General features: G+C 34.5%; 1 long non-coding RNA gene across 1 annotated transcript; it reads right to left on the bottom strand.

Annotated features, from left to right (window-relative positions):
- Positions 1-236: 236 nt before the first annotated feature.
- LOC107856472 lies at positions 237-3,625 on the bottom strand. Its single transcript, XR_001670564.2, has 3 exons — positions 3,521-3,625; positions 1,010-1,119; positions 237-925 (listed from the first exon to the last, which is right to left on the bottom strand). It is a non-coding gene; the product is annotated as an uncharacterized LOC107856472 (long non-coding RNA).
- Between the last annotated feature and the right edge of the window lie 8,881 nt (positions 3,626-12,506).

Here is a 12,506-nt window from a genome sequence, read left to right as displayed (position 1 = left end):
AAAAAGAGACCTCCTGTGGTGTCTTTTGTTCATTTGATGAAAAATTAAAATGCAAAATAGCAACCTCATAAGGTCTCTTTTCTGCAAAAAAAAAAAAAAAAAATAGATGGCAATAACAGCTTTTACAGATACCTGCCATTTAATTCAATTTAATAATATGTACAATCTAATCAACTAAATCAAACACCAAGAGCCCACACCAATTAAAACAACACCACAATCCAATGAACACTAAATGAAAATCAACGTAGAGTACCTTGAAATTGAACCGAAAAACATAGTAGTCAAGTTATTCATACAATAGTACTATTGTTTAGACTAATTCAAAGCTCTCATGCATTAAAAAAACTTAATAATTTAAATCAACCATCATATGTTATATAGTTTAAATTATCTAATACAACACTCAACTTTAACAACGTGGCGGTGTATTCTCCACATAATAATCCTCATCATCTTTATCACTGCTGGGCTCTTCAGTAACATCTCTGTATTGACCATGTACTCCATGTAAAATAAGTAGAGACTGAGATGGAGGAGGAGGGAGAATTGCATCAACAGGACAAGGGGGAATCCCCCCAAAGAAAGTAATACATCGAATTGGGCCTTCATTCCCGCATACTGTATATCCCTTTGCCTTTCCCTTGCCAATGCGGCCTTAGTTTTATTAGATAACTTGGCTATCTGCTGCTTCAAAGCCAAAATCATTTCCCTTGACTCATTATCCTGGAAGCTACTGAGGCCTTCTAGTTTCGAATGAAATTCACAAAAGGTTCATTGTGGCAAGCCATAAGCATACCTATACCTACTCGGACCACCAACCGCATCTAACCATATTGTCTCATTCTGCTCTTGGCTAAGTGGAAGGTCTTGACTATCATTTGACAGAGTCCGGCGGAAATCCTCTATGGATTGCAAAATCGATCTAGAATTTAATGATAATAACATTAGAATATAAATTTAGAAAATAAAGTAATTATTACTAGAAATAGAGGCTTATATAAGTTACTTGAGCTCGTGACTCAATCCAAACATCAGGATCTACATTCTGCGTCAGTTGAATTTGTAGCAAATACACTCTATCTGCCTCTGGCCGTTGCTCCCCCAATTATAACTGTCCTGGATTGCAAGAGCTAATAAGAATAGTTCAGGTTGATAGAGGACAGATTTTCATTTCGAGGACAAACTGGTGACATTACATTTTAAATCTTTATGAATGATAATTGTTTTCGTAGGCACCAGCTCACCAAATCCTCCTTAAAACTATTGACACCATTACTCATTGAACATACTCGATATATCCCTAGCTGCCACACAGTGCAACAAGAAGTGTTTTTCATTTCTTCCCCTACTTTACATAGAAAGAATCTATTGTAAAGTTCAAATTCTCTCTTCGTTAAGTTGACTTTTGTATAAGCAAGCTTCATGCACCACTATCCAGCTAAAACAGATTACTTACGTTAGAGGTTCAGTCATCCATATCTTTTTTTGCAGCAAGTGTTTTGGATTCTCTGCCTCGGTTTTACATAGAAAGCATCTATTGCAAAGTTTCTATCCTTGTCAAGTTGTCTTTTGCATAAGTAAGCTTCATGCACCACTCCAGACGACAAAGAGAATGAAGAACAATAAATTCATCAAAGTCAAAACAGATAAAAACTTCAGCATGACTCCATTATAAATGTAATAAGTTACTAAGTTTCAGTCAATACCAAGGAAGTATCGAATGTGTATCATTACAAAAACTCAGTCTTCACTCTTCCATTATAAATGTGGGAAAATTTTCCACGGTGGTCTTCGTCTCGTCAAGGGGTTTCTCAAAAAAGTAGTTTGACTAAGAAGAATACTTTAGTTTTATCTTTGGTGTAGTTTTCTGTTTACAATATAGATGTTACTTGTCTCAAAAAAACAAGTATATTTCAATTTTCATTATTGATAAAATCAAATAAAATAAATAGGAAAACTAAATAAAACAACCCGTTAAGGAAGATCCCCAGTTAAGTATTTCAGTAAAAAATAGCATATGAAAATTTAAAATGTAGCAGTAACTAGTTCCTATGAAGCAACATCACATCAAAACTTATTAAGAAAATTTCACTACTGGTGTACCTAGAACTGGATGCAGCAACACAAAGTTAGCTCTTTTAAAATAGTCAATATAGTAACCAAATGCCCATCTCCTACAAAATCCACCTAGTCTTAAAACTACTACTCATCAGTAGCACTGGAGTAGCAAACCATAGCAAACACAAGATAACAAGAATTCAATTCAAGTAATTGAAAAGGGAAAGAATGATTCAATAATTAAGCCATGACACATCTACACAAAAGGTTTCATTATTAAAGGTTCTCTAGCATTGACATTCTTTGCTACCAACATAATGAAACCACTTTAAAAGGTAGTAATTAAATTTCTCTACTTTATATGTTATAGTATTAGTTAAATTGATAAGCCCTTAGTAAGAAGTGAATCAGTCTTCTTGTTTTGCTCTCTCTTGAGGACTCTACTTGAACTAGAACTAGTACATTAATTCTCTATTCATCTTGTTTTGCTCTCTTTTGGTTGTGTACTTGTGTTTTATATTCATGGTACTCTAAATTGATCAAACTTTCCAATATTCAAGGAAAACAACAATTTCTCTACTTGCTCAGCAGTCAGCAATCAACTAAGGTGGGAGACTATGTTGCTCGGACTCTCTAAAAATGTTTCTACACCCGTTTTGGATCTTCCAAAAATATTGTACTTTTGGAGATTCGTTATGCACCCATCGATTTTTTTGAAGAGTTCAAGCAACATGGTGGGAGATACTACACATACTTAGAAAGTGGGAAAGTTTCCTAGTTTCACTACATGTTTATACCTCCAGATTTTCAACTGAAGTCCTTGTAGAAAATTTATGCCTCAGATGTAGATTAAAAATATGTTTCGTGTACTCATTTGGTACACTTTTAAAACACTAATTTTAACAGAATTCAAACAACAGACTAAAGAACACATAGAGCTAATATATAGCAAAATTCAAAATCCTAGCACGAATTGAAACCCAATTTAGTTAAAAACATAACCAGTCATTGTAAATTCGAAATCATCAGTTCTTAAATTATCATAAAACAAAAATAGGATACATCAAAACTGTCTGTGTTTCCCATATAAACCCTTTTCACTTTCCATTCTAAAACTAGCATATACAAGCAAAAAGTATCAAATCTTAGAACAAAAAATGCAAAACCACAAAAGACATAGAGGTACAAGACTGAATCTGTAACTCAAATTAAGATGAAAGAAATCAACAAGGCATATAAAGCATAAACACAATTCTGAAATAAGGCAACAAAACCCCTAACGATTCATTCACATTTTGGGAAAAATGAAAGAGACCCAAAACATTCATAGATTCAAATTCTATTATATACATAAACAAAAAAAAATTCCAGCCTTACTTGGAATGGAAGAACTGGTCGAGAGAGCTTGATCGGTAAAGAATGAAAAAAATTAAACGAATGTTCAAGAATTCACACTTACTTTTAGGGCGATATCAAGAGTGCGGAGAGAATTCTGAGAGAGTGGCGAATGAGAGAGTTGCCCTGTACTTTTGGATTTTGTTTTCTCTTAATTATAATAATAAATATAAAATATATATATATATATATATATATATATATATATATATTTGACTTCACACTTAATAAAATAATTACATACAATTATTTTTAATAATAAATATTACTCCCTCCATTTAAAAAAGAATTACCTACTTTGACTTGAAAAAAAATTTAAGAAAATAAATAAACTTTTGAATCTTGTGACCTTAAATTAAAGTAGTATCAAATGTATCAAAATACCTTCAATCTTGTGGTCATAAACATGCAAGTGGAAAGTTGAAATTAAAGTATTGCCAAAAAAGGAAAAGAGTCATTCTTTTTGAAACGGACTAAAAAGAAAAGTAGGTCATTCTTTTTGAAACGGAGGGAGTAATTTGTTAAAATTATAGCGACCTCATGAGGTCGCAATGTTTAAAATTTTATTCCCAGCTTTATATTTTACCATTTTTTATTCATTATTTTGGCGCTAACTTTTCTCGCATTTGTTTTTCGACCTCTTGAAGTCCCTAATATTGTGTAGCTAAATTTTTTATTATTTGCCGACTTCATGAGGTCTCTTCATTTAAAAAAAATTAAAATAAATTGAGGAAAAAAGAGACCTCATGAGGTTTCTTATTTTCAACCTATTTTTGAGGTCTTTTTTTCTGGTCTTTTTTTTTACAGCTTTTTTAGTAGTGTTATCCAAAATTCCTTCCTTGCTTTAATTTTGTTGGTTGTCTCATTATCGAGGCGATACATATGCAATGGCTTAGGTTCCTAATGATGTGGTCCTTTCTGATTGAGTCATCTATGGGTTATAAAATAACACAGGGACTTGAAAGGAGTGCATTAGTGTGCCAAAGTGTATTGATTCAAGTGTATACCTCTATCTTCATGAATGGTGCTTTTCAGCCCGAAGTAAGATGTGCATTCAGTTCTTTTCACAAACTTTATTGCAGACATCTCGCTTAAGGAGAAAGATATATAACTGAATTTTGGGGTAGTATTATAAACTGAAAGGTAGTATAAATTGGGGTATTATGACATATGAATAGTAAGGTGATTCCAAGGTTAGTGATATGAAGTCCTAAGTTTAGAAGTCGAAGTGAGGGTAACTTTTCAGTGAAAAGGAGTAGTTGTATTTGCATAAACTTTAAGTGTGTGTGGTGGCTGTTATGTCCTTATGGTATTGGATAAGGTGTACCAAAATTAGCAAACTTATGGCAGTCGGCAAAACGACAGTGCCTAGTTAAAATATTTGCGCTTTAGTTGAAATAAGAAAGGAGCTCATGAGGACTAGATACTGTAGTAGTAAAATTAATCATAGGTTGTGAATGGAAGGATTGGTCAGGTTGTGAATGGAAGGATTGGTCGGCCACTAATTTATAAATTTAGTATTCAATTGGGGAGATCTTAAAAAATGAGACTCAATGATGTTTAAAGAATTTTAAAGATTGATGGAATGCATGCATAGGTAAGAGGATGTGTTGTGGGGGAGGTAAATGTTCTTTAGATCATAATGGGTTAGGTTATAAGATTAAGATTGACTATCCTTATTATGTGTTTTTACTGCACTAATGATCCCTTGATTATTTTAGCTCATAGTTGTAAGCCAGTTTAGTAGATGAGAAGATATGTAGTAAATTTTAAGGTATAATAGTAATGTTGTGGAAAAGATGTGTTTTTAAGCCGTAGTTAAGTGAAATAAGAAATTAAGATTGATTTTCCAGTTAAAAAAAGATGGACTAGTATATTATGCGGGATATTTCATCAGTGGTACATGATTGTTGTTAGATACTAAGTTTGAACTTTAGATGTGGATTGTGGCGATAAGAATGTTACCTCGAGGATAGTGATGCAAGATTTATGAGAGCAAATTAGTAGGCTTGATTTGATATGTGAAAGAACTTAGGTGATAACTTATGAAATATTTGAGTGGGTCATTGTGATATATACACGAGGTCTAGTGTTAAAGTAGAAATTATGGCAAAATCATTCAGATGAAAAAAAATCCTTAAGTGATAAGAATAAGGTGTACTCGGATACGAGATTTGTGAGAGTAAATTAGTAGGCTTGATTTGATGTGTGAAAAAACCTAGGTTGATAACTTATGAAATATTGGAGTGGGTAATTGTGATATATACATGAGGTCTAGCATTAAAGTAGATATTGTGGCTATATTATTTAGATGAAAAAGATCCAGAAGTGATAAGAATAAGGTGTACTCGGTCTTGAGTTATAAGTCTCATTTGTACCCTATTCGTGTTCTTGAATTTCTTAGTATGGAGAAGTCTAAGGAGTTGTTATATGGTGTTCTTTAGAGTTGAATTGAGGGAGATATAAATAGACTATGTGAACTTTTGGTATAGTTTAAAATTACACTAAATTGTGAGGTTATGAGATTAGAGGTTTAATGTTAGTAAAATAATGAGTGGAGAATGGATGATTAGGTGTAAGGGAATATGGATGTGTATGCCCCCGAGAGTTTAAATTATAGGCTGATGGCTATAGAAGCTAGCGAAAGTTAATATTTGTATCCCTGAATCGGAAGTCCTAGTAAGAATTTAGTGTCTTTACATTAAAGTTGACATGGGAAGTTTGGCGTTCATGTGCATAGTGATACTCCTCATTGGGTAGAGTGTTGTTCTTGTAGAGTTGCTAGGAGGATATATCCACAAGTCTAGGATAGTGACCTTTGAGATAAGGGGGAGATTATGAACTAAGGTACATCTTGAATTTTCTCATGGTGGCGAGTTTCAAGGATAAGCAATGGTAAATCTATTCTTATTCTAGAAAATTCCTCCAACTTCAGTTTAAGAGGACATTCTACGAATATCATATGTAATCAATTTATGCCTATACCTGAGGTTCAAGTTCTCTATACAACCTATGTCCATGCTTCGGTCCACTATTTATGATCTAAGTATTTTATATGTGAAGCCCTTCGTGCCTAAGCGATCATATTTTACATCACAGCCCCATCTCGAGTAGTGCAACAAATATAAGTTATAATTAAATAATGTCACTCTCATTCCTAATGCTTGTACCCTAGTCCTTCAATGAACCTCTTCATGTTAGGATGATAGTGGCTATGGAAGCATAGTAATATTTTAGATTAGAGAGTGGATGTTCGTTACTATAAAATTTTGCTGTGGCTCCTGAAGCTAAGGTTATAGGTGAAGCAGGAAGAGTGAGATGAACTTTTGTTATGTCAAATAGTAGGAAGGGGAGATGTGGTAAAAATCTTTGTGATAGTGATTGAAGTTGCTGGTTTTTTGTGAGGAGATCCATAAAGTGGTTGTAGTAAAGATAGGCTTAAATGTTGTGATTGATAGATACACAAATCATTATGTTATATGTCTATTATTCATTGATTTAGACCCAAGGTTGTTTGATCCCATCGATAAGATGAAGTAGTATTCTTGGAAGGATGTAGAGCATAGGGTCCCATAGCTTAAGCTAGCACCTTTTTACTTTGGGTTAGGATTTAGCATGGAAGAAGTATGAAGTTAGACTAAGGCTTGTGTAGTTATGTGTTTCATGGGAGAATTATAAGATTGGAAATGGTGAAGTATGGTAATTGTAGCTGTAAGCATGGTTGAGAAGCATCGCTAAATTTAAGGAGCTATTTGTAACACCCCGAATCTAGTACCCGAAATGCTACAAAATGCTAAAAATCCCAAAGGACCACTAGCCAACCCATGACTGATATCTATAGCACTGCATGACGTACTGTTTAAATGTAGAAATAAAAGGCTGAAAGGCCATAAGGTTCAAATATCTTATAAATCATAACATGTGAATAATACGGTATATCAATACCAAAAGGATTGAAATAACTGTCTAAATATGCTATAGTCTGAAAGACTCTAAAACTGACTGAATAACGAGTTGATGGGACATGTCCCTAACTAACTCCAACTACTAAAATAAACTAAGTACTGAAAGAATGAAATAATCAAATAATAACATCCTCGGATGATGAGGACTCACTGCTATTCTGTCTACTGAACGACTGATCTACTAAGGATGCTTTGGAGCTCGTGCTTCTGAACCTATGGTATAAAACACCATAGCATAAAATAAAAGTATGCGTTAGTATGTGAGAATGTACCGGTATGCAAGTGAGGTAAGCTAAATGCAAAGGTTCATATGCATGAACTATAACTGATTGACATGAACATGAACATGAACATGACTGCGTGAGAATACTTGCATGAATATGTGAACTGTAACTGAAATCATGATAATACTGAATCTGAATACTGATAACATAAGTTATGCATTAACTGAGTGACTATGCCTGACAGTCTAGGTTCTGATAAAACTAGTTGAGTTTCGTACTGAGCTGAGTGACAGTATCTGGCAGTCCTGAAATCTGTAGAACTTTCTGAGTTCTACTACTGAGACTGAGACTGTGGGAAGTAGTCATCTAATCAACATGCCCCTAATAAGCAAGATAGCTGAGTTGGGGTCCAATCTATAACCCCAATTAGAAGGGTGTCAATACCGCGCCACTGGTAAAGACAAGCTGTGAGTGACCCTCATCTAGCAGTGTCCCCAAAATACAATGGTGGGACCCATATTTAGCAGTGTGAATTCACCTCATCAAAAATCAACTGTTAGTGTTGATATCTTAACCTATGATGTCTACATAGTTCTGGAATGCAAGGATCGCTTCTAAGGGTCACACCCTCTACCGTCAGTGTTTGCCCTCCTTCTTGGGTCTGCTCGATGCAGAATCCTTCTCCCAACTGAATAGACATTGATATAATTATACTGAACTGAACTAGACTGAGTTTACTGTACTCCATGGACCGATGAAATACTACTGAATTCGGTTAACTGATTGAGTCCATGAGATTACTGAATTTTCCTGAGTTATGTGACTGATTGAATTCTACTTAGTTCTGAAACTGACTGAGGATACTACTGATCATAGCGTGACTAAGATTATCGTAAAACTGACACTGTCTCTAGGCATACAACTAAATTATCAGGTATAAATACCCCTAGGACTCGATAGCATAAATGTAATTCATGGCATAAGTTTGAAGCAAAATAATGGCTACGCATATATCCATAATTCATTGACTAAGACATTTCATCAAACACTTGACATGCATTACCTTGTACAGGAATGGGGATTTCATACTATTATACTATAATGGCACTTTTTCCTTTACATAGGCATTTAATAAAACAGATGGGGAGCATACTTTGGTTATACCATCATCAATGCATCTAATTATCATGGTTGCTTAAATAAATTTACAATTTGAAGGGTTTATCATTAATATTATGCAAATCATCACATACTAGGATCAATCATTGGAACATATAATTCAAAACATGAATCAAACCCAACAACAACATAGACATGAATTTCAATTCAACTAAATCATGAACACTCATAAATACACAAATCTTGGATTTTGAAAAGAGATTCTGGAGCTTCATGGGTGAAAGGGACCCATGAATCAACACTTGACATACCTTGATTATGATTTTCTTTAAGTTCTTGGACTTGAAGAACTTGAATTTATTAGTTTCTTGAAGAAGGGTTGGGATCTTGTTCTTGGGGATTGATCTTTGAGAGAAACCCTAATTTGGTGTTGTAGATGAATAATGAAGTTAAGAGCTTTGATCTGGCATAATTAGGTGTTAAAAAGGGTGGTAAAAGATCAAAAAGACCCTTTTAAAAATGTCTTTTAATTTCTAAATGGGGTCTGCAATGGCTTGGGCGATGGTCCATCGCTAGCTCGACGGCCCGTCGACCTTCCCATCATACTAGGCCAGAATGTGACCTTTCTGCCTTGGATGCGATGGTTTGGGAGATGGTCCGTTGCTTGTCCGATGGTCCATTGACCATTCTATCACGCCAGGACAGAAGGTCAACTCACTACCTCCGCTGCGATATTTTTGGTGATGGCCTGTTGCTAGATCGATGGTCCATTGACCCTTTCCATCGCACCTGGACGGTTCAGATTGCTTTCTGTATTTCGGCCATAACTTTCTAACTCGACATTGGATTTTGGCAAAAAGAGTATCGATGGAAACCTTATTCAATTTTCCACACAACAAAAAGTCAAAACCTTTAAAATTCCACTTGTTTAAAAGTGGATTCATCCTTTAAAGAAAGTCTTTAATATTTTTGTGACAATTTTTAAGCTAGGTAGAAGTATGGGGTATTACACTATTAGAAGTATCATTTGAGGTAGATGATGCTTCTATTCTTATGTCTCATGAAAATCTTATTTTGTGTCTTGTATCAATCTTAATCAAGCTGAAGATTCCTGGAAAAATTCAAACCTTAAGTTGAAATGATAATTTTCCTTAAAATTATGTCCTATATCATGTTTATGCTAAATCTCGCTATCTTATGATTCGTGTTTACACAATTTACTTGGTGATGCCATGAAGCTATATTATTTTGATACCTATATATGTTTTGTTGAGCGAAAATTCCTAATGTGAAGTTACATCCTTTATTCTATATTTCTAAAGAACTAATAAGTTCCTACCCATCATTCGAGGATGAATGATTCAAAGGGGAGATAATGTAACACCCTAAATTTTCAGGCTAAAAATTGAACCGACTTTCCTAATAAATTTGAACCCAATGATTTCTATATAAATATAAGTGTCATGATCATTTACCTAGTGTGTTAATTGCTTTTGATGTAAAGAATGCTCATAGGAAACATTTAGAGCAAAGTTGAGTTGAGAACTTTTGTTATCGACTGAATTTTGGCATTCGATCCTACAAGGGTCAACTTTGAGCATGAATAACATCTCGAATATATGGAATTTTGGAGCACAAAACCCACTAAATGAAAGATAATTGAGTCCTCTTACCAACGCCACCGATTTCTCCTTAATTTGATACCCGAGCAAAATGTTATGAGTGTTTTTGCAAGTGAACTAGTTAGCGTGCATGATAATAGCATGGAATGCCCTTTGGCCTCTATGACAAGAGTGTGGCATGCCTTTATGCTCCATTTTAAGGGCGTGGCATGCCCATTTTTCCCAGAGACGCTAAAACTCACGTTTCTCTTTAGTTTTTGGAGGGCAAACTAGTCATTTCTGTCCTAAATCATTTTATAACTAATACTAATGTGTTTTCCCTCATCCCATAACCCTACATGATTTATCTTCTCCTAAGCCTTGAAGAACACCAAATAAGGGTTCTTCCCCAAAATTTAAGCTTCCAAGGCTTCAAATTCAAGCTCTTCTCAAATTTTTTCCATCAAAAAGGCATGTTGGACACTCCCCATTTTATATATTGCAGTATTTCATTAATTTTTTTTATTATTTAAGTATTCTTGAATGTTGATTTTAAACTACGGTTGAGGGTTTTTGGTTACTTTACATTTGCATTAATATTTCCTTTTTTTAAATGGTTTATTCATTGTTTGAATGATTGATTGTAAGCTGAATTTGTGTCTCATGTTAACATGGAATTAACAATTTGTTTTTTCACAATGTTTATGGATTTTGTATGACCATGACATGAATCTCAACCCACATCATAATTTGGTTTTGAACAGGAATTCTCTTGAGTTTAACTCAGCTTTTGAAATATTGCACGCCATTAAATGGTAAAAGAGGTAAAAAGGTTTTGGAATGCCCTTGAAAGCTATGGTTTTGGATTTTAAATCGAAATTTGGAGCCTAATTGGCTAAATGGTTATGGTTTGACATTATTGGATTAGATTGCAAGTCTATTAGTATGATGATACCAAGTTGGGAATGCCTTAATAAAAGACTCTATGGTTAATGGTATGTGAAAATTATTTTAACTAGGCTTAAACGATATTATGTAGCTCACCGAGAAGGTGCAGTTTGGGGGGACCAATATTGAAAATCACGTTTGCCGATATTGGGGGTCTATGACTACTATGTCTTCTTTACATAGTATATTTTTTGGAGGCTAATTAACTATTGGTGACTTAGCCTAATTTCTCTAGTCCATGCGGCTAAAATGGACGGGGGCCCTTCCAGCAGGGGAAGCTGGAACTATGCAGCCTGTGGGTGCCTGAAGGTCAGTGTGAGTTATATAGGTTAGGATTAGATTTTAAATGGTGATGTAATTAAATCTTAAATGGTCATGTTTCATGTCCCTTATCCCCTACCCCTCCATCCTATTGTATTGATGATGGATGAGCATATGTTGTTATAATTGGTTTTTGATAATATATATTTTATCTATGTATTTTATTACTTGTTTTGTACTTGTGTATTTTATGCCTTTTCTTGGGTTGCATGCTAGTACTCACCATACTATCGTCCTTGGATGCTACATAGTTTCATGATGCAGGTTTAGAGGGCTTTTCTTGTGACCCTATGTAGCGTTAGGTGGTTCTGTATTTCTATTGGACAACTATTGAAGTGGTGAGCCTCCATCATCCTAAAGGTATTTGAACTTTTCACATATGTTTGCATAATAGTATTTCTTAATTTTATGGCATAGTCGGAGTCATGTCTCTACTTAGAAGTTATACTTAAAGTTAGAGGCTTCATAGATGGTGTGGGTTTCTGTTTTGAATTTTGTTCTTAAGACGTGGACGCTACTTTATTTGGGTTATTATTTTTTGGACTTGGATTTGGTTTCAAACTTCATTTCATTATTTATCAAACTCTTTTATTTTATGGGTTGGCTTTCACAACTTCTTTATATTACTATGCTTATGATATAAGGCCTTGGTAGGCTTGGGGTGCTCGTCATGGCCAGACCCCGGTTCGGGTCGTGACATCAAATTATGACTATACCTTTAACTTTGCCAGTGCATAAGTAGGCCCTTTAACTACAGAAAAGTTGTTCAAAACACTCCAATCCTGCAATTCATATGCGTTAAACTCAATCGCTCCTTCGTGGATTAGTAATCCACCTAGATGTTGCAATCTAAATAAAAAGACACATGTAGA

This window comes from Capsicum annuum, chromosome 9, assembly GCF_002878395.1.
Source record: "Capsicum annuum cultivar UCD-10X-F1 chromosome 9, UCD10Xv1.1, whole genome shotgun sequence".
Taxonomy (NCBI): Eukaryota; Viridiplantae; Streptophyta; class Magnoliopsida; order Solanales; family Solanaceae; genus Capsicum; species Capsicum annuum.
This window is presented reverse-complemented; position numbering and strand designations above follow the sequence as displayed.